This window comes from Lissotriton helveticus, chromosome 9, assembly GCF_964261635.1.
Source record: "Lissotriton helveticus chromosome 9, aLisHel1.1, whole genome shotgun sequence".
Taxonomy (NCBI): Eukaryota; Metazoa; Chordata; class Amphibia; order Caudata; family Salamandridae; genus Lissotriton; species Lissotriton helveticus.
In genome coordinates, this window is record NC_136070.1 from 653,502,508 (window position 1) to 653,527,018 (window position 24,511).

The following is a 24,511-nucleotide window of genomic DNA, read 5'->3' on the forward strand; positions in this document are numbered from 1 at the left end:
AGCACCAGAAAGCCATTGTTAATAAGAAAATAACACAAATGAAGGAAGGGAGAAAGTAACAATTTAAAAGCCTAGTTGTCAGGGAAGAGGAGCTCGTCCTCAAACTCTGTGCGTTCGGACAGAAGTAGGTCATGTAACCCAGTAGTGAGGAGGTCTTCGGACTCGCTTTCTTCATCCTGCTCTGATTCACGTACTTGATAGTCTGGTGGTATGAAGCGTTGATTCATTTTTATCATTGTCAGCCTCTCCACGCTTTTGGGGGACAGACTAGTCCTTTTCGATGTCACAATGGCACCAGCAGCACTGAAAACCCGCTCTGAAGAGACACGGCTACAGGACAAGCCAGATACTTTATCGCCAGCCTGCTCAGCACTGGCCACTGTCTCCTTCTTTCATACCAATAGACCAATGGGCTTTGCTCCATGAAAACCTCTGTTGTGTCATCCAGATAGGCCTGAACCATCCGCTCAGTGTTCATTGGGGCTCGGCTTTGCTGGTCCTCTTTCCCCTTTGCAACAGCAACGGATTACCCATCCCTTTCTGTAGAAAAAAAGCAGTTATGCTTTTGGTTGGGTCTGCTGAATCAGATCGTGTAGGTGCTTCTTTTGGTACTGTTGGTGCCTGCTGGAAAGCAGACGCACTGCTCTCATGCTGTGAAGAACTTGCGTCAGGAGTACTTGGACTGGCCTGGGCTGGCACTGGCAGGCCTTTAAGTAACAGCCGTTCAGTATCTAAATCATTAGCTTCCGCAGCTATGGAAGTTTTGTACTTGGCAACATCCTCATCTGAAAAAGGAATTACTGCGCTACTGCTGACAAATAATTTGCACCGTGGATCCAACATTGTTGCAGTTATGTAATGTTCACCTGACACAATCGTTTGAATCCTTGTGTTTTGAGATAAGCGGTTGGCTAAGCCCTTGGCCAAGGTATATGCATCAACTTTTTGTTCGTCACCTTCGTATGTTTGACAGACCTCCTTCACCTGTTGCTCAAGCATGTACAACAATGGGATGGCTTGGCCCATAGTACAGTCCTCCCTGCTAACTGCACGTGTGAAGACCTCAAAGGGTAGTAGCAGCTCTGTGATGCATTTAATGAGGTCCCACTGCCACATCTCAATGGTCAGGGCTTTAAGATTAACAGTAGGATCCCCTAATCTTCTTGACATGACATAAGCATCAGTGGTATGTACTGCTCAAAGAGACGCTCAAGCATGAAATAAGTTGAGTTCCAACGTGTTGGGACCTCCTGGATCAGTGCTTTGACTGGCAATTTATGCTCACGCTGAATGACCCGTAGCAGCTTCCGTCCTTTAAAAGAATGGTTAAAGTATGTGCATATTTTTCTGCAGATGATCATTATGTTGCTGACTTTGGCTTCAGTTTTCAGAAAGTCTTGCACGACTAAGTTAATGCAGTGTGCCAAACAGGGTACCCTGAAATAATGTCCTTCTCTCATTGCCTTCACTACATTACTGCCATTGTCGGTGGCAACAAAACCAATCTTAAGGCCTCTTGGTTTCAGCCATTCAAAGACCTTGGTGTTAAACTCAGACAAAATGTTTTCAGCAATATGACTTTTCTCCATACCAAACATGGCTATAGTTGCATGTCTGCGCGTATCATTAAAAATCCCAGCAACGTCAAGGAGGCCTGAAGTTAACTTGTCTTTAACACCTGCAAAAGATATCCAGTGTGCGGTGATGCACATGAAATCTGTAGCATCGCAACTGCTCCACATGTCTGTTGTCAGGTGGATACAATGGACAACACTCTGTTGTAAGGCTTTCCCAATCAATTCCAGCACGTCGCGGTGTAGTGCTGGAACAGCAACTCGGGCAAAATAGTAGCGACTGGGAACGTTCCATTTTGGGCAGAGGGTTGCCACTAATTCCAGAAATCCAACAGCCTCAACAAATGAAAAGGGGAGAAGGTCCAGTGCCAACATTTTCGCAAGTTTCGCATTGTACAAACGTGCTATTGGGTGGTTCCGCTCGTACTTTCCCTCGTGCCTAAACATGCTAGGAATGGTACGCTGCTTTGTATTTCTTCCAGTTATGCTAGACGGACCACCTTGCATCGCAGACTTTGCACTCCTTGGTGTTTCCAGCTGACTCTGGTGCCACTGAGAAGTTGCTGATGCGGAGGATGTGGACTTTACCACTCCAGTGCTGGCGACAGGGCTCATTTGTGTACCACTCCTAGATAGAAGGTCATCGTCTCCCTCTTCTTCCACCTCCTGGTCAACCATGAGTGGACCTTGTAGCACTGTATCCCCACCAACACCAGTGCTCACATTTTTTAAGCTTGCAAGGTGGTTCTCCCACCTGATTAGGTGTGTTTTTTTCAAATGGGTCGTTTGGCCTCCAGTACCATAGTTTGTACCAATCTTACCACGACTAACATTGACATGACAAATGGTGCATACAGCAATGTTCTCCTGAACTCGGTGAACCGTAAAGAAGTCCCACACTGGGGAGGTAAACTTTTGTCTCCTGCCATAGGAAGAGGAGGACCCACTCCCAATGCCGGATGGACTGGAGGATTGTTGAATTTCACTATGTAACAGCTCAGTCCTAGTACTGCCACTACCTCCTTCTGTTGAAGTGGCCCTTCTGCTGGATGTCGGATGCTGCCGGGCCTTCGCTGATGAAAAAATGGGAGCTGGTGTTACTTTGGGTGTTGAGTGTGTAGGAGTTATGCGTGCTACCTGCTCATCACTAATCGCAGCATTTCTGGATAGAGTGAAAATGTTGGTCTCTACATCCTCTGCACCAGGAATAACGCTCGTGATGATGACAGACCCGTCTTTATCACCAGCAGTATCCTGCTCACCTACATCGGCCTCCATAAGTTCAAGCCTTGCTGGAAACTTCCTTTTTCCTAGCCTGGTCTTCTTGGGATGTCTCTCCTTTGAATGCTCAGATAGTTGTGGCTGCCAATCCGTATCAAGGTCATCGGAAGGGATGCTTGGCGAAGAACTCGATGCACTAACCCTCCTTTCCCTTGGTGAATTCAAAGACAATAGATCACCTCCAGAAGTGGCTTCCTCTTCTTCTTGCTCGGAATGAGGCTCTACTTCCTGAACTGCCCCGACTTCGGGAGGAACAACTACTACTATTGCGTGCGGAGATGGTGGTTGTTGTTCTTGGGGAAGTATTATTGCGGGCTGTGGTTCTTCAACAACTACTATTGTGGGATTTGGTTGTTGTTGTTGTTGAACAACTCCAATTGCGGGCGGTGGTTGTGGTTGTTCAACAACTGTTGCGGGCGGTGGTTCTGGTTGTTCAACAACTGTTGCGGGAAGTGGTTGTGGGTGAACAACTCCTATTGCGGGCGGTGGTTGTGGTTGTTGAACATCTACTGCTGGCGGTGGTTGTTGAGCACTTCCATCTTGCGTGGATTGTAAGTTTAGTTCAGGCTCAGTATCACTGCTCGCAAACAATAGGCTGGCTACCTCTTCGCCCCTCATCATGTGCTTGGCCCTGGGTTGGTGGCTTGCCCCCACTAATGCGGATGTGCTGGTCCCAGCTTGCACCCCAGACACCGCTGCTGCAGGCGTACCTTTTGGGGTCCCAAAAAAGGTTTTGGGGTCCATACCAGACTTAAGTGACACTTCCTTCTTCTGTTCCTTATTCTCAGCATCTTTCTTCGTGGTGGAGGACCTGGTAGTTTTCTTAGGGCCCATCTTCTTCTGAGGTCAGCTCACAGCAGCACAAATTGCAGAGATGTCTGGTCAGATGAGTCACACACCACACGTGGCGTACAACTGAAGGACGTCCGCCTGGCAGTAGAACGGGCGATGGGTGAAAAAACAACCAGCACCTCCTCAGTCTTTTTTTGTGCACCTACAAGTAAAGAAGGCAGAACAACATCAGTCAAACAAGCAGTAAGGCAACATGAACAATTGAAAGACACACAGGCCAATCTATAAAAGACAAAACACAAGACTAATAATACCAGTCCAGCACTACAGCGCCAAGCCACATGAAGTCCAGAAAGAACCAATAAAGTCATGCAGGCCTATATATACCAATATGGACAGAAAAAGGAGGATGCCTGCTGCACATGACAGGTTAATGCAAGGAATAAAATACCCCAAGACAGACGTTGTAAACCTAACACCGCAAAAACACATACAAAACCCCTGCCCAGACAACACATTTTGAAATGCAATGCCATACACACATGCCCTAATGATGTTAATTGCATACACCGAATGAAAACAGCTACATAAAGGCAGCACCCCCGCTAACTACTACCTCTGGGACTCTGGCCTACTGTCAGATCAGACCAAAAGCTGGGAGACCAATGATAAATGCACAAAGGAAGTACCTACAAAATGGCCGCCACCACATGGCCTAGCCACCCCCAGCAACATGAAAAGAAAGAGAAAAAAGAAGACAGACAATAAATGCCTATGGGAAAGGGACAATGCTTTGTTTTGCTTCACAAGGTAGCCGCACCGCTGCCCACGTGGTCAGCCCACCCACAACCAAGAAGACAGACACAGGAATTGTTCCAGGCTCCAAAAACTACAACCAAATGACAACTTCATTTTTTTTGGGTGCACAAGAAACACATGCAACATTTTCGAGAAACTTTTATGCAACTCGGGACATATTGTTCGCGAGAATGCAAAATCGGCGTGTTCGGCAGCGCGAATGGAATAAAAAGTCGTTTTCGCGTTCCCGAGCAAGTACATTGAGCGCGCGAACAAGACAAAAAATGTAATGTCGCGTGTCAAGAGTTGATTAACTTTAATGCACCTATGGCTATGAGTAGTAGTAACTCTGCCCTACTGCCAGAAGAGTCAAAAACCCTGGATGCCTATGGCAAAAGCACAAAGGAAGGACACACAAAATGGCCGCCACCATAGGGCCTGGCCACCAACAACAACATGGAAAATTTTAATGTATACACAAAATGGCCTCCACCACATGGCCTGGCCACCAAAAACAACATGGCAAAATCACAAAGGAAGCATACACAAAATGGCCGCCACCATAGGGCCTGGTCACCAACAACAACATGGAACATTTTTATGTATACACAAAATGGCCTCCACCACATGGCCTGGCCACCAACAACAACATGGCAAAATCACAAAGGATGCATACCCAAAATGGCCGCCACCACATGGCCTGGCCACCAACAACAACATGAAAAGAAAGAGAAGACAGACAATAATGCCTATGGCAAAGGGACAATGCTTTGCTTCACAAAATGGACACACCACCACAGCACAAATTGGTCACCCCACCCATAAACAAGAAATCATTACATAGAGGACAGAAAATGGAAGTGGTCCATGCTCCAAAAAGAGAAAACTACAACCAAATGAAATGACACCATAAATGAGGACTTTTTATAGCACAAGAAACACATTAAACATTTTCGGCGTGTTCGGCAGCGCGAATGGAAGAAAACGTCGTTTTCGCGTTCCCGAGCAAGTACATTGAGTGCGCGAACAAGACAAAAAATGTAAGGTCACGTTCTCACACTGTGCGAAGTTAGCAAAACTACCCAAGCTGTATTCCTAGGGTTACCTAATGTCAGAAATTGACAGAGTATTTAAACACACCCAAAACCTGAAATACCCCACACATAAAAATAAGATTCTAATAAATCCAAGCCATCCATGATTTTCAAATTAAGGGTACACCACAAAAACAGTTGATTAACTTTCATGACCCTATGAGTAGTACCTCTGGCCTACTGGCAGAGTAGGCCACAAGGTTGGAGGCCTATGGCAAGAGCAAAGTGGCTGGAAACATAAAATGGCCGCCAACACATGGCCAGGCCAACCACAGAAAGTTAATACAATGAACTCAAGCATGCCTACACACTAACTACATGGAGTACTAGGGTCAGCTATTGGCTTAAAAAATAAAAACATTTCAAATTCCACAAACAGAAATTCCACAACAGACATTGCTATTGCATAATGAACATAATCCAATGCCATCCATGATGTTTGTTTACAAACTGGAATAAAAATTTCAACACAGACTACAGAAACATGATTGGACCCATGGGTACCTCTCTATGTAGCCTGGATGAAATTTAAAAAATAAATAAAAGTTGGGACCTCATAAAAGTACAGGCCTCCATCAATAATTTAATTCCAGGATTGAATACTGTAGTTAAAAAAAATCAAATCAAACAAACACAAGTCTACATCATACTCACTCATACATTACACAAACTTACTTGAAAAAGAGAATTCCAAATCCAAAAGTCCTCAATAAATCCAAGAAAAATCAGTAATGCAGCCAACACACATAGAAAGTGATCCTTCCAGCTCAAAATCCAAAGGAAAGTGAGCACCACATGGACAAAGCACTGGGAGGAGCCTGGTGGACAGGAACAGGAAGTTGTAAACTCAAGGGCCCTTCCTCCTTCCTCCTTACTCTTCAAAACAAGAATAGAAACAAAAAGAGGGCTCCTTCCCCCCAAAAAATACAGCCAAAGGTACAACTTTAATGTTTTTTTTCATTTTTTTGCTAACCTAAATGGTAATTTATTATGGTTTTAACATGCTCGCGAGTTATTCTGTGCAAGAATGCAGTTTCTGCGTGTTCGGCAACTCGATCTTACCAACAAGCATCCTCGCGCATCCTTATGACGCTATCGCGCATCCAAATGACGTTATCGCGTTCGCACAGTCGCACGGGACTGTGCGAGAGTGTTTCCAAACATGGTGGCACACGCGACCAGGAAAAAACGAACGCAGAACCAAGGTAAGCCATTGCCTCACACGCGATAATGTTATTCAGCGCGCGAGAACTACGCTACGCACCGAATCGCGGAGTAATCGACAGCTTCGCGTTCTCCGTAGAACGCGGAGTTGCCGAAACTCCGCAAGCTCAGCGAACGGAGCGTAGTTCTTCGCCCAGGGTTATCGATGACCCGCGACCTGATGGAATTGCTCTGTGTTGACCAAAATGGTCCGTTTTGAAAATTTCGATCTTTCAACTAATTTTGACTTTCATAGGTGGATCATCTCTTTTGGAGCTAAAATGAGCATCTTTATCTTCATTTTCATGCTTCTAGGGAGCCAAAACTCAAGATTTGGCTCATGGTTAAAAGTGACTTAAAGGACCCAAATGCTCACTTCGAGGGCTTAAATCATCCCTTTTGGAGCTAAAATGAGCATCTTTATCGTCATTTTCATGCTTCTAGGGCGCCAAAACCGAAGATTTGGCTCATGGTTTAAAGTGACTTAAAAGGACCCAAACGCTCACTTCGAGGGCTTAAAACGTGTTTATTCACTGCGGGAAGAGATATAAACAAGATTTAGAGTAAATTAATGGTCATGCGAGAACCTTTGATTTTTCATGCAAACCGATCGATGACCCGCAACCTGATGAAATTGCTCTGAGATGACAAAAATGCTACGTTTTGAAAATTTCGATCTTTCAACTAATTTTGACTTTCAGAGGTGGATCATCCCTTTTGGAGCTAAAATGAGCATCTTCATCGTCATTTTCATGCTTCTAGGTAGCCAAAACTCAAGATTTGGCTCATGGTTAAAAGTGACTTAAAAGGGGGGGCGTGGCTAGCGGACAACCATGGCGGCTGCTTAAAAGAGGAGCTCCGTGGTCGGAACGGCCCCTGAATAAATCCGTAACATAATCCGAGCTACTCCACTCCTCAAAACTGGAGGGACTGATGCCCGGAACCAAGCGGAGCAGACTGCGGTGACTCCGATCCTTCTCCGAGGCTGGGAGGCAGAGTACGAGATCTGAGGTAGAGCGGCCGGTACCGGAGCGATAAGCCGGGAGGTCGCATGCCAGCGCGACCCGACAGGAAGTGAAGTCGGCCCGGGTAAGAATTACCGGAAGTACCCGACCGCGACTTGCAGCGGCGCATAGAACCCCAGAACCCCACACCGAGGAGCACAGGGGACCAGATCACGCCTCTACGACTCTGCGTATGTTAATAGAAAGTGGGCAGCAGGCTCCGTGGACGCGGGGGGGGCCTCCCTCGCAGACACGCGTCCGCCATCTTGGCGTACACTCTCCGGCACCGGCCCCGAGAAGGGACAGAAAGGCATCGCAGCGCAGAACCAGCGCACAGTCCAAGGCAGCAAAGAACTATCCCCCGGTCAGGAGCTGCTTGTGAGTGGGGGCCGCAAATACCAGTCAGGGCCCAGCACATCGGCCCTGAGAGTGAGACCCGCTAGGTGAGCCCCGCAGCACCCTAACCATCGCGCGACGGCCGGACGGGGGGCAGGGTGAAACGACCCCCCCCCATCTCTTTGAAGCCCTGTAGACAGACGGGAACACTGAGCCTAACGTAGTCCCACAATGAACAGCAGGTAGCGACCTCATGCTGAGGGCTTGAACAAGACAGTGTAAATGCCGACTGATCAGTGGGGACCACATGTTATGCCTGAGGCCAGCCGGTGACGCCTTGAGAACTCTGACATATTTGGTGGCCGGCAGGTCGCCAAGCAAGACGGCGACGTCGGACGACATCCTCCGAAGACTCTGCACCAACACAGCTGACCCCGACCACCCCGTGACCCCTGGATCGCCCCCCCCGCACTCCAAACTGCTGTGGGCGCAATTGTGAGGTGGGGCCAGTCGAGTGTGGGGCACGGACACTGACCCTAAAGAAGGAAAAAACATCTACGTCACGCCAGCATGGATGTCGGGGAGTGAAGCGAGGTCAAGTGCGCCCAGACCCCCGTCGATAGCCGGCCACGGGGGTGACAGGAAGAACACAATAAAGCTGCGACCTGCACACTGGCTCAGAGACGGAAGGATGACAAAAGGGCGGAGAGACACCTAAAAGACCTGTAAGAGGATGACGGGGCTCACCCTCAGAGATACCCTTGTATATATTGCTGGGCACGACACGGCAACAATACTCAAGATGGCGGGTAGAAGCACCAAAGGGGGCAATACTCAATCTCGCCTTGACAAGTTCGCATATGATAAAGGAAACACCTCCCCGGGGGCAGGCAAAGGGACAGCCGAAAAACCTGCGGAGACCAATGGGGGGAAGAAGGCGACGCTTGACGATGTCATGAAAGCGCTGGCGCAGGTACAGACCACGGTTGGAACGATCTCTACCGAAATAACTCTGATCAGGGCTGACTTCCATAAGATGTCGGAGAGAGTCAACTCAATGGAGGTGGTCACAAAGTCATTAGTGGAAGACGTGTCAGAGCTGCAAACGGCCATGGTAAAGTTATCGACAGAGAACAAGATCCTGAGGGAAAGGCTGGACGACCAGGAAGGACGCTCGAGACGGAACAACGTCCGCATAATTGGAATTCCGGAATCGGAAGGCACTAGGGCGATGGACCTATATATCGAAGACCTCATTAAGCAAGAACTCAAACCTAAAGGACTGCCCTCATTTTTCTCAGTGGAGAGAGCACATTGTGTCCCGGGAGGCCGATCACAAACGGGCGCTGCCCCAAGGCCTATCATAGCTCGCCTCTTTAACTTCTGTGACAGGGATGCGATACTACAAGCAGCACGAGTCTCCCCTCCGGTCAAGATCCTGAACTCAACGGTGTCCTTCTTTCCAGACTACACGGCGGAAGTCGCGCGCAGGAGGAGGACGTTTATAGACGTAAAAAAAGAACTCCGAAAAAGAGAGATTTCTTATTCGATGCTCTTCCCAGCCAAGTTACGTGTTGTAGCGGAGAGCAAAACCTGTTTTTTTGACACCCCGGAGATCGCCCAGGACTGGCTGGAGGGATGGAGACCGGCCAATAGACATCGTGGATCGAACGGGAATCGGAGACCACAGAATAATGGTCGGCAACAGAACTCGCAACAGTCAAGGAGCTGCAGTGAAGAAAGGGCACTAGATGGATCGAACGTAGGGGAACATATACTTGAAGACCAATGACCTCCCGGCGACTACAAAGATAAATGAAAAGTATGCCGCATGAAAAGACTGCCGATGGACACTGGGCAAAAGCCCTCCAGAGAGGAGGAAAGGGGCCGAAGACTCCGGAGATTCTTCCACCCCGACGAGCAAGTAAATTGTATTGGGGATGGGTCAATCACTCTGCTAAGTTGGGGGGCGGGCGGTTTGGAGCCCGTACAGCAGGGGGGCAGGGAGGGGGGGAGTTGGGGACGGGATTGTTTATCTTTTTCTTACATTGTTGACTCAGATAGGGGGGAGGTGGGAAATAGACACACTACAATCCAGAGAGATTCACGCACGAAGCAATTGTACTGGCTATCATGTTGCTCGGGACACACATGGCCCAACGGCGTCGACTCCTGGAGAGCATGAAGCCAGAGGGGGAGGGCTGGAGGGGCGGGAAGGAGTAGGCTTACAAGCAACACTGGTACAGGAAGGATTGGCAGGCACACATCACCTAACTCAGAGGGACCATGGCACGAGACTCACAGGTTAGTGATCGAAATGTTGACCATCACGTGGGACCGATAACGCCATTGACCCTGATGTCGTGGAATGTTAGAGGACTGGGGGATAAGATAAAAAGGGGATTGGTCCTGCAAAACATCCGAAGGAGTAACCCAGCCCTAGTCTTACTACAAGAGACACACTTGCAGGGTACAGCTACGCAGGCGCTGAACCGGAGAGGCTATCGGATGATAGTACACTCAGCCTTTACCTCCGGGTCGCGTGGGACTGGGGTCCTGATGCGGAGGTCATCACCCTTCATTGTCCAATCCACAAAGACGGACGACCAAGGCCGCTTTGCTTCAGTGTATGGAAATTGGGAAGGTAGGCCAGTTAATATAGTCTCGGTGTATCTCCCTCCGGCACTCCACGCACTTGCTTTTCCGGACCTAGGGAAATTCCTACTTGAACTACCAGACGGGGACCTTATTATAGGGGGCGATTTCAATGCAGTGGCACACGACACACAAGATAGATTCCCGAATCGGGTGCAATCGGTGAGACCTTCTAAACTACATGACTTTTTAGAAGCGCAGGGGCTGGTGGACATTTGGAGAACATTACACCCAGAGGAAAAGCAGTACACATACTACTCTACAGTACATAATAGCCTGTCACGAATTGATTACTTCCTCACGTTGGGAGGGGGCTCGCTCACCATTGACAACGTTCACATTCAACCTAGGGGCGTCTCGGACCACTAGCCACTTATAATGACACTGATCTGCCCAGAAAAATTTCGTAAGCGGATCTACCCGATTTACCCGGGATATTTGCAGGTACGGCCCATACGAAAAGAACTGAAGAAGGTGACTCAACAATACTTTGCAGAAAACACAAATTCAGTCGAATCACCTACGATAGTGTGGGAGGCCTATAAAACGTTATTAAGGGGTCAGGCCATAGCAACTATCACGGGACACAAGCGGGAACAGAAAAAAGAATTACTGGCCCTAGAGACACGATTACACAGTGCAAACCTAGCGCACATGAACAACCCGATGGTAGACACTTTACACACGTTGCAACTAAGTCAACGGCTCCACGCTGACCATCTGCAGCGCAGAGTAGTGGGAAATATAGAAGAAACAGCGCACAGAGTCTACAATATAGGAGACAAGGCAAGCAAACTTCTGGCATGGTTAGACAAAAAGCAGGCAGAAGGCAGGCATATCGTGCAGCTACGTAGCACTGATGGTGAACTACATACGCGACCATTGGACATAGTTGAAATTCTAGCGGACTACTACCTGGAGGTATATACGCCTGAAACCAGGGTAACACCTGAGATGGCGGAGATGGGTCTTAGCAATGTACCAACGCAGTCCCTAAACCAAGAAGCAGTAGAGGAGTTGGAGGCAGATTTAACGCAGGAGGAGATACAGCTGGCAATTAGTGCGCTCCATACCGGGAAGGCGGCAGGCCCCAATGGTATCCCCATTGAATGGTACAAGGCCGTATCCGAGGTCATAAATGAGCCTCTGATGGCTATGTACAATGACAGTTTAGAACAAAAAGTCCTACCCTACGACCAGAGAATGGCTACGATCGTGGCAATCCCGAAACCGGGTAAGCCGCGGGACGAGTTCACATCTTACCGGCCAATATCTTTGATGAACGCAGAGGCCAAAATACTAGCGAAGCTCTTATCAAACAGACTGATGCCACACCTGGAACAACTGATTCACCCGGATCAGTCAGGGTTTATGCCGCATAGGAGTACGGCTCTAAACCTTAGGAGAGTGCACGGGGCACTGGCTAGGGCCCCCCTACTGACCGGGCCAGCAGCCATTCTGTCATTGGACGCCAGGATGGCGTTCGACATGGTGGAATGGCAATATCTCTTCGCGGTGTTGACACACATGGGGTTTGGCTCCAGATTTATCTCATGGATAAAACTCCTGTACTCAAGCCCAGTGGCACATGTAACAGCAAATGGACATATCTCACGCGAGATACCCTTGGCTAGAGAAACAAGACAAGGATGTCCACTATCTCCTCTGTTATTTGCATTGGTCTTAGAGCCACTGGCAGCCGTGATCAGGACCTCCCCGCTCCTGAAGGGAATATCATGGGGAGATAACTGGGAGGACAGAATCTCCCTCTATGCGGATGACATGTTAGTCTACCTGTCGGAACCAGAGAGGAGCATACCGGCACTGCTAGCACTCTGCGACACACATGGCCGAGCGTCTGGATATACAATTAACTGGACGAAATCTATCCTTTATGTACTAAAGGGCCCTTTCCCCCCCATGTCCGCGAACTGCCCACTGGCGGTGGCGGACTCTTCATTTAAATATCTTGGGATACATATTACAAAGGACGGAGGACTTTTCCATGACCTAAACTTACTACCGCCACTGACTCGACTGAAGGCGGATGTGCAACACTGGAATGCACTTCCGCTAACTATGCTTGGAAGGGCAGCGCTGTTCAAAATGAAGGCGCTGCCGCGCTTTCTCTATGTCCTAGAAAATACCCCTATTCTGGTACCGCCTGAATACTTCAGAAAGGTAACGGCTGCGATATCAGGACTACTATGGGGCAATCGACCCGCCCGCATTGCGAATGTAAAGCTGGTCAGAGATTGGTACGACGGGGGGATAGCATTGCCGGATGTGCAACTATACTATTGGGCGGCGCATCTAAAGGTCATAAATCAATGGATTCACGCCCCACAGGGAGACCCAGCATACCTGGCAGACAGAGCGCAGCTGGGCACCCACAGCTTATTGGCCCCACTTTACAACAAGGGCATCGCTGCAAAACTGATAGGACCCACGAACCATACGGTGGCACTGTGGCACAAAGCACAGACGAGACTCAAATGGGGAGGCACCATAACCAAAATGACTCCCTTGTGGGATATCAAAGCACTGGGTCAGCTGCAACACAGTAAGGGTTTCACGGAGTGGGACACCATCGGGATCTCCACAGTAGGGGATCTATGGACAAACGAGGGAGTTGCTCCGTTTGAACAACTCCAGCGGCAATATCAGTTAGGCCCAAATGAAACATACCGATACATACAAATCAGGCATGCACTAATGACAGCCATCGAGATAGGTACAAAGGTGCCGGACTCGTCTCCGCTGGAGGACCGCCTATTGACTGAATATATGGAAGCCAGTGCAACTTCCCTGACTTATCGTAAAATAATGAATAATTTGCAGGACCCACTAGTAAAACTGAAAGCAAAATGGGAGGATGAGCTAGGTGAGATGGACAACGCAGAATGGAACGCAGCGATGGCTTCACCAAAAGAAGCGGGTATCTCATCGAGATATCGGCTGGTGCAGCTTAAAATATTACATAGAGTCTATTATACGAGAACTACTCTACACAAAATGCACAGAGCTGACCATCCCACCTGCCTTAGAGGTTGCGGAGAACCAGGCACACTCTTTCACACACTCTGGGAGTGCCCAATTATCGCCACCTACTGGCGACAGGTTCTACGCACCATCTCACAAACACTGGAGGTATCCCTAACACCAGACCCTCGTGTATGTGTAATGAATGTATGGAAACAGAACGATTTGACTCGTCAGGGGCAGCAATGGGCCATCGTAGGGATAATGGTGGCCAAGCGGGATATAGCGCAAAAGTGGGGGGCAGTAGAGGCACCGACACTGGCACAATGGTGTAGAAATATGGACTTACTATTAGTGATTGAAAGAGCGGTCTATAAGATGAGAGCTAACCCCAAGAAATGGAACAAGCTGTGGATGCCGTGGAACACCTACAGAGGGGATATATGTGAGCCCTTATCAGAAGAAGATATAGACAGCTCTGAGGAGGAGGGGGATGTTGATTGAGACGCACTTAGATTGCTTTATCGCATACAAATAGAGTTGATATAGCGCTGGTGGGTTGGTTGCACGTCCCGTAAAAGGAATGTTAAGACCTGGGAATCTCGAGATGTGAATATTTACTACCTGCATCACGTACTGCACTGAGCAGTAATGAGTGTCAAAAAAGACAAACATCTGTACCAATATCTGAGTCACACGTTTAGTTGTAGTTATAAAATATAAAAATAAGACTGTTATAAATCTATTTGGAAAAGTGTCCATATATTTTCTGCTAGCTGGAACTGTGCAATGAAGACTGAGGAAGCTGCAGAACGAATAATGTTTGAGATGTATAACGAAATGTCCCATTATAGCAGCCGGCCTCCGAGTTGTAGGTAAATGCTGTGTAACCGAAGCAGATTGAAATAAAAGTCTTTAACCAAAAAAAAAAAAAAGTGACTTAAAAGGACCCAAACGCTCACTTCGAGGGCTTAAATCATCCCTTTTGGAGCTAAAATGAGCATCTTTATCATCATTTTCATGCTTCTAGGGCGCCAAAACCGAAGATTTTGCTCATGGTTTAAAGTTACTTAAAAGGACCCAAACGCTCACTTCGAGGGCTTAAAACATGTTTATTCACTGTGGGAAGAGATATAAACAACATTTAGAGTAAATCAATAGTCATGCGAGAATCTTTGATTTTTCATGCAAAACGATCGATGACCCGCGTCCTGATGAAATTACTCTGAGTTGATCAAAATGGTCCGTTTTGAAAATTTCCATCTTTCAACTAATTTTGACTTTCAGAGGTGGATCATCCCTTTTGGAGCTAAAATGAGCATCTTTATCATCATTTTCATGCTTCTAGGGAGCCAAAACTCTAGATTTGACTCATGGTTAAAAGTGACTTAAAAGGACCAAAATGCTCACTTCGAGGGCTTAAAGCATCCCTTTTGGAGCTAAAATGAGCATCTTTATCTTCATTTTCATGCTTCTGGGGCGCCAAAACCGAAGATTTGGCTCATGGTTTAAAGTGACTTAAAAGGACCCAAACGCTCACTTCGAGGGCTTAAAACGTGTTTATTCACTGCGGGAAGAGATATAAACAGCATTTAGAGTAAATTAATGGTCATGCGAGAACCTTTGATTTTTCATGCAAAACGATCGATGACCCGCGTCCTGATGAAATTGCTCTGAGTTGAGCAAAATGGTCCGTTTCGAAAATTTCCATCTTTCAACTAATTTTGACTTTCAGAGGTGGATCATCCCTTTTGGAGCTAAAATGAGCATCTTTATCGTCATTTTCATGCTTCTAGGGAGCCAAAACTCAAGATTTGGCTCATGGTTAAATGTGACGAAAGGACCCAAATGCTCACTTTGAGGGCTTAAAACGTGTTTATTCACTGCGGGAAGAGATACAAACAACATTTAGAGTAAATTAATGTTCATGCGAGAACCTTCGTTTTTTCATACAAAACGATCGATGACCCGCTACCTGATGAAATTGCTCTGAGTTGACCAAAATGGTCTGTTTTGAAAATGCCCATCTTTCAACTAATTTTGACTTTCAGAGGTGGATCGTCCCTTTTGGAGCTACAATGAGCATCTTTATCGTCATTTTCATGCTTTTAGGGAGCCAAAACTCAAGATTTGGCTCATGGTTTAAAGTGACTTAAAAGGACCCAAATCCTCACTTCGAGGGCTTAAAACGTGTTTATTCACTGCGGGAAGAGATATAAACAACATTTAGAGTAAATTAATGTTCATGCGAGAAAGTTCAATTTTTCATGCAGAACAATCGATGACCCGCGACCTGATGAAATTGCTCTGAGTTGACCAAAATGGTCCGTTTTGAAAATTTCGATCTTTCAACTAATTTTGACTTTCAGAGGTGGATCATCCCATTTGGAGCTAAAATGAACATCTTTATCGTCATTTTCATGCTTCTAGGGAGCCAAAACTCAAGATTTGGCTCATGGTTAAAAGTGACTTAAAAGGAAGAAAATGCTCACTTCGAGGGCTTAAATCATCCCTTTTGGAGCTAAAATGAGCATCTTTATCGTCATTTTCATGCTTCTAGGGCGCCAAAACCGAAGATTTGGCTCATGGTTTAAAGTGACTTAAAAGGACCCAAACGCTCACTTCGAGGGCTTAAAACGTGTTTATTCACTGCGGGAAGAGATATAAACAGCATTTAGAGTAAATTAATGGTCATGCGAGAACCTTTGATTCTTCATGCAAAACGATCGATGACCCGCGTCCTGATGAAATTGCTCTGAGTTGATCAAAATGGTCCGTTTCGAAAATTTCCATCTTTCAACTAATTTTGACTTTCAGAGGTGGATCATCCCTTTTGGAGCTAAAATGAACATCTTTATCGTCATTTTCATGCTTCTAGGCTGCCAAAACCGAAGATTTGGCTCATGGTTTAAAGTGACTTAAAAGGACCCAAACGCTCACTTCGAGGGCTTAAAACGTGTTTATTCACTGCGGGAAGAGATATAAACAACATTTAGAGTAAATTAATGGTCATGCGAGAACCTTTGATTTTTCATGAAAAACGATCGATGACCCGCGTCCTGATGAAATTGCTCTGAGTTGATCAAAATGGTCCGTTTTGAAAATTTCCATCTTTCAACTAATTTTGACTTTCAGAGGTGGATCATCCCTTTTGGAGCTAAAATGAACATCTTTATCGTCATTTTCATGCTTCTAGGCTGCCAAAACTCAAGATTTGGCTCATGGGTAAAATTTACTTAAAAGGACCCAAATGCTCACTTCGAGGGCTTAAAACGTGTTTATTCACTGCGGGTAGAGATATAAACAACATTTAGAGTAAATTCATGTTCATGCGAGAACGTTCAATTTTTCATGCAAAACGATCGATGACCCGCGACCTGAAGAAATTGCTCTGTGTTGACCAAAATGGTCCGTTTTGAAAATTTCGATCTTTCAACTAATTTTGACTTTCAGAGGTGGATCATCCCTTTTGGAGCTACAATGAGCATCTTTATCGTCATTTTCATGCTTTTAGGGAGCCAAAACTCAAGATTTGGCTCATGGTTTAGTGACTTAAAAGGACCCAAATCCTCACTTCGAGGGCTTAAAACATGTTTATTCACTGCGGCAAGAGATATAAACAACATTTAGAGTAAATTAATGTTCATGCGAGAACGTTCAATTTTTCATGCAGAACAATCGATGACCTGCGACCTGATGAAATTGCTCTGAGTTGACCAAAATGGTCCGTTTTGAAAATTTCGATCTTTCAACTAATTTTGACTTTCAGAGTGGATCATCCCTTTTGGAGCTAAAATGAGCATCTTTGTCGTCATTTTCATGCTTCTAGGGAGCCAAAACTCAAGATTTGGCTCATGGTTAAAAGTGACTTAAGAGGACCAAAATGCTCACTTCGAGGGCTTAAAGCATCCCTTTTGGAGCTAAAATGAGCATCTTTATCGTCATTTTCATGCTTCTAGGGCGCCAAAACCGAAGATTTGGCTCATGGTTTAAAGTGACTTAAAAGGACCCAAACGCTCACTTCGAGGGCTTAAAACGTGTTTATTCACTGCGGGAAGAGATACAAACAACATTTAGAGTAAATTAATGTTCATGCGAGAACCTTCGATTTTTCATGCAAAACGATCGATGACCCGCGACCTAATAAAATTGCTCTGAGTTGACCAAACTGGTCCGTTTTGAAAATTTCCATCTTTCAACTAATTTTGACTTTCAGAGGTGGATCGTCTCTTTTGGAGCTACAATGAGCATCTTTATCGTCATTTTCATGCTTTTAGGGAGCCAAAACTCAAGATTTGGCTCATGGTTTAGTGACTTAAAAGGACCCAAATCCTCACTTCGAGGGCTTAAAACATGTTTATTCACTGCGGCAAGGGATATAAACAACATTTAGAGTAAATTAATGTTCATGCGAGAACGTTCAATTTTTCATGCAGAACAGTCGATGACCCGCGAACTGATGAAATTGCTCTGAGTTGACCAAAATGGTCCGTTTTGAAAATTTTGATCTTTCAACTAATTTTGACTTTCAGAGTGGATCATCCCTTTTGGAGCTAAAATGAACATCTTTATCGTCATTTTCATGCTTCTAGGCTGCCAAAACTCAAGATTTGGCTCATGGTTTAAAGTGACTTAAAAGAACCCAAATGCTCACTTTGAGGGCTTAAAACGTGTTTATTCACTGCGGGAAGAGATATAAACAACATTTAGAGTAAATTAATGGTCATGCGAGAACCTTTGATTTTTCATGCAAAACGATTGATGACCCGTGACCTGATGAAATTGCTCTGAGCTGACCAAAATGGTTCGTTTTGAAAATTTCGATCTTTCAACTAATTTTGACTTTCAGAGGTGGATCATCCCTTTTGGAGCTAAAATGAGCATCTTTATCGTCATTTTCATGCTTCTAGGGAGCCAAAACTCAAGATTTGGCTCATGGTTAAAAGTGACTTAAAAGAACCAAAATGCTCACTTCGAGGGCTTAAAACGAGTTTATTCACTGCGGGAAGAGATATAAACAACATTTAGAGTAAATTAATGTTCATGCGAGAACCTTCAATTTTTCATGCAAAACGATCAATGACCCGCGACCTGATGAAATTGCTCTGAGATGACCAAAATGGTCCGTTTTGAAAATTTCCATCTTTCAACTAATTTTGACTTTCAGAGGTGGATCATCCCTTTTGGAGCTAAAATGAACATCTTTATCGTCATTTTCATGCTTCTAGGCTGCCAAAACTCAAGATTTGGCTCATGGGTAAAAGTGACTTAAGATGACCCATTTGCTCACTTCGAGGGCTTAAAACGTGTTTATTCACGGCGGGAAGAGATATAAACAACATTTAGAGTAAATTAATGTTCATACAAGAACCTTCAATTTTTCATGCAAAACGATCGATGACCCGCGACCTGATGGAATTGCTCTGTGTTGACCAAAATGGTCCGTTTTGAAAATTTCGATCTTTCAACTAATTTTGACTTTCAGAGGTGGATCATCTCTTTTGGAGCTAAAATGAGCATCTTTATCTTCATTTTCATGCTTCTAGGGAGCCAAAACTCAAGATTTGGCTCATGGTTAAAAGTGACTTAAAAGGACCCAAATGCTCACTTCGAGGGCTTAAATCATCCCTTTTGGAGCTAAAATTAGCATCTTTATTGTCATTTTCATGCTTCTAGGGCGCCAAAACCGAAGATTTGGCTCATGGTTTAAAGTGACTTAAAAGGACCCAAACGCTCACTTAGGTGGCTTAAAACGTCTTTATTCACTGCGGGAAGAGATATAAACAAGATTTAGAGTAAATTAATGGTCATGCGAGAACCTTTGATTTTTCATGCAAACCGATCGATGACCCGCAACCTGATGAAATTACTCTGAGATGACAAAAATGCTACGTTTTGAAAATTTCGATCTTTCAACTAATTTTGACTTTCAGAGGTGGATCATCCCTTTTGGAGCTCAAATGAGCATCTTTATCGTCATTTTCATGCTTCTAGGGAGCCAAAACTCAAGATTTGGCTCATGGTTAAAAGTGACTTAAAAGGGGGGGCGTGGCTAGCGGCCAACCATGGCGGCTACTTAAAAGAGGAGCTCCGTGGTCGGAACGGCCCCTGAATAAATCCGTAACATAATCCGAGCTACTCCACTCCTCAAAACTGGAGGGACTGATGCCCGGAACCAAGCGGAGCAGACTGCGGTGACTCCGATCCTTCTCCGAGGCCGGGAGGCAGAGTACGAGATCTGAGGTAGAGCGGCCGGTACCGGAGCGATAAGCCGGGAGGTCGCATGCCAGCGCGACCCGACAGGAAGTGAAGTCGGCCCGGGTAAGAATTACCGGAAGTACCCGACTGCGACTTGCAGGGGCGCATAGAACCCCAGAACCCCACACCGAGGAGCACAGGGGACCAGATCACGCCTCTACGACTCTGCGTATGTTAATAGAAATTGGGCAGCAGGCTCCGTGGACGCGGGGGGGGCCTCCCTCGCAGACACGCGTCCGCCATCTTGGCGTACACTCTCCGGCACCGGCCCCGAGAAGGGACAGAAAGGCATCGCAGCGCAGAACCAGCGCACAGTCCAAGGCAGCAAAGAACTATCCCCCGGTCAGGAGCTGCTTGTGAGTGGGGGCCGCAAATACCAGTCAGGGCCCAGCACATCGGCCCTGAGAGTGAGACCCGCTAGGTGAGCCCCGCAAGCACCCTAACCATCGCGCGACCGCCGGACGGGGGGAAGGGTGAAACGAGCCCCCCCCATCTCTTTGAAGCCCTGTAGACAGACGGGAACACTGAGCCTAACGTAGTCCCACAATGAACAGCAGGTAGCGACCTCGTGCTGAGGGCCTGAACAAGACAGTGTAAATGCCGACTGATCAGTGGGAACCACATGTTATGCCTGAGGCCAGCCGGTGACGCCTTGAGAACTCTGACATATTTGGTGGCCGGCATTTCGCCAAGCAAGACGGCGACGGCGGACGACATCCTCCGAAGACTCTGCTCCAGCACAGCTGACCCCGACCACCCCGTGACCCCTGGACCCCCCCCCCCGCACTCCGAACTGCTGTGGGCGCAATTGTGAGGTGGGGCCAGTCGAGTGTGGGGCACGGACACTGACCCTAAAGAAGGAAAGAACATCTACGTCACACCAGCATGGATGTCGGGGAGTGAAGCGAGGTCAACTACGCCCAGACCCCCGTCGATAGCCGGCCACGGGGGTGACAGGAAGAACACGATAAAGCTGCGACCTGCACACTGGCTCAGAGACGGACGGATGACAAAAGGGCGGAGAGACACCTAAAAGTCCTGTAAGAGGACGACGGGGCTCATCCTCAGAGATACCCTTGAATATATTGCTGGGCATGACACGGCAACAATACTCAAGATGGCGGGTAGAAGCACCAAAGGGGGCAATACTCAATCTCGCCTTGACAAGTTCGCATATGATAAAGGAAACACCTCCCCGGGGGCAGGCAAAGGGACAGCCGAAAAACCTGTGGAGACCAATGGGGGGAAGAAGGCGACGCTTGACGATGTCATGAAAGCGCTGGCGCAGGTACAGACCACGGTTGGAACGATCTCTACCGAAATAACTCTGATCAGGGCTGACTTCCATAAGATGTCGGAGAGAGAGTCAACTCAATGGAGGTGGTCACAAAGTCATTAGTGGAAGAGGTGTCAGAGCTGCAAACGGCCATGGTAAAGTTATCGACAGAGAACAAGATCCTGAGGGAAAGGCTGGACGACCAGGAAGGACGCTCGAGACGGAACAACGTCCGCATAATTGGAATTCCGGAATCGGAAGGCACTAGGGCGATGGACCTATATATCGAATACCTCATTAAGCAAGAACTCAAACCTAAAGGACTGTCCTCATTTTTCTCAGTGGAGAGAGCACATTGTGTCCCGGGAGGCCGATCACAAACGGGCGCTGCCCCAAGGCCTATCATAGCTCGCCTCTTTAACTTCCGTGACAGGGATGCGATACTACAAGCAGCACGAGTCTCCCCTCCGGTCAAGATCCTGAACTCAACGGTGTCCTTCTTTCCGGACTACACGGCGGAAGTCGCGCGCAGGAGGAGGACGTTTATAGACGTAAAAAAAGAACTCCGAAAAAGAGAGATTTCTTACTCGATGCTCTTGCCAGCCAAGTTACGTGTTGTAGCGGACAGCAAAACCTGTTTTTTTGACACCCCGGAGATCGCCCAGGACTGGCTGGAGGGATGGAGACCGGCCAATAGACATCGTGGATCGAACGGGAATCGGAGACCACAGAATAATGGTCGGCGACAGAACTCGCAACAGTCAAGGAGCGGCAGTGAAGAAAGGGCACTAGATGGATCGAACGTAGGGGAACATATACTTGAAGACCAATGACCTCCCGGCGACTACAAAGATAAATTAAAAGTATGCCCGCATGAAAAGACTGCCGATGGACACTGGGCAAAAGCCCTCCAGAGAGGAGGAAAGGGGCCGAAGACTCCGGAGATTCTTCCACCCCGACGAGCAAGTAAATTGTATTGGGGATGGGTCAATCACTCTGCTAAGTTGGGGGGGCGGGCGGTTGGGAGCCCGTACAGCAGGGGGGCAGGGAGGGGGGGAGTTGGGGACGGGATTGTTTATCTTTTTCTTACATTGTTGACTCAGATAGGGGGGAGGTGGGAAATAGACACACTACAATCCAGAGAGATTCACGCACGAAGCAATTATACTGGCTATCATGTTGCTCGGGACACACATGGCCCAACGGCGTCGACTCCTGGAGAGCATGAAGCCAGAGGGGGAGGGCTGGAGGGGCGGGAAGGAGTAGGCTTACAAGCAACACTGGTACAGGAAGGATTGGCAGGCACACATCACCTAACTCAGAGGGACCATGGCACGAGACTCACAGGTTAGTGATCGAAATGTTGACCATCACTTGGGACCGATAACGCCATTGACCCTGATGTCGTGGAATGTTAGAGGACTGGGGGATAAGATAAAAAGGGGATTGGTCCTGCAAAACATCCGAAGGAGTAACCCAGCCCTAGTCTTACTACAAGAGACACACTTGCAGGGTACAGCTACGCAGGCGCTGAACCGGAGAGGCTATCGGATGATAGTACACTCAGCCTTTACCTCCGGGTCGCGTGGGACTGGGGTCCTGATGCGGAGGTCATCACCCTTCATTGTCCAATCCACAAATACGGACGACCAAGGCCGCTTTGCGGCAGTGTATGGAAATTGGGAAGGTAGGCCAGTTAATATAGTCTCGGTGTATCTCCCTCCGGCACTCCACGCACTTGCTTTTCCGGACCTAGGGAAATTCCTACTTGAACTACCAGACGGGGACCTTATTATAGGGGGCGATTTCAATGCAGTGGCACACGACACACAAGATAGATTCCCGAATCTGGTGCAATCGGTGAGACCTTCTAAACTACATGACTTTTTAGAAGCGCAGGGGCTGGTGGACATTTGGAGAACATTACACCCAGAGGAAAAGCAGTACACAAACTACTCTACAGTACATAATAGCATGTCACGAATTGATTACTTCCTCACGTTGGGAGGGGGCTCGCTCACCATTGACAACGTTCACATTCAACCTAGGGGCGTCTCGGACCACTCGCCACTTATAATGACACTGATCTGCCCAGAAAAAATTCGTAAGCGGATCTACCCGATTTACCCGGGATATTTGCAGGTACGGCCCATACGAAAAGAACTGAAGAAGGTGACTCAACAATACTTTGCAGAAAACACAAATTCAGTCGAATCACCTACGATAGTGTGGGAGGCCTATAAAACGGTATTGAGGGGTCAGGCCATAGCAACTATCACGGGACACAAGCGGGAACAGAAAAAAGAATTACTGGCCCTTGAGACACGATTACACAGTGCAAACCTAGCGCACATGAACAACCCGACGGTAGACACTTTACTCACGTTGCAACTAAGTCAACGGCTCCACGCTGACCATCTGCAGCGCAGAGTAGTGGGAAATTTAGAAGAAACGGCGCACAGAGTCTACAATATAGGAGACAAGGCAAGCAAACTTCTGGCATGGTTAGACAAAAAGCAGGCAGAAGGCAGGCATATCATGCAGCTACGTAGCACTGATGGTGAACTACATACGCGACCGTCGGACATAGTTGAAATTCTAGCGGACTACTACCTGGAGGTATATACGCCTGAAACCAGGGTAACACCTGAGATGGCGGAAATGGCTCTTAGCAATGTACCAACGCAGTCCCTAAACCAAGAAGCAGTAGAGGAGTTGGAGGCAGATTTAACGCAGGAGGAGATACAGCTGGCAATTAGTGCGCTCCATACCGGGAAGGCGGCAGGCCCCAATGGTATCCCCATTGAATGGTACAAGGCCGTATCCGAGGTCATAAGTGAGCCTCTGATGGCTATGTACAATGACAGTTTAGAACAAAAAGTCCTACCCTACGACCAGAGAATGGCTACGATCGTGGCAATCCCGAAACCGGGTAAGCCGCGGGACGAGTGCACATCTTACCGGCCAATATCTTTGATGAACGCAGAGGCCAAAATACTAGCGAAGCTCTTATCAAACAGACTGATGCCACACCTGGAACAACTGATTCACCCGGATCAGTCAGGGTTTATGCCGCATAGGAGTACGGCTCTAAACCTTAGGAGAGTGCACGGGGCACTGGCTAGGGCCCCCCTACTGACCGGGCCAGCAGCCATTCTGTCATTGGACACCAGGATGGCGTTCGACATGGTGGAATGGCAATATCTCTTCGCAGTGTTGACACACATGGGGTTTGGCCCCAGATTTATTTCATGGATA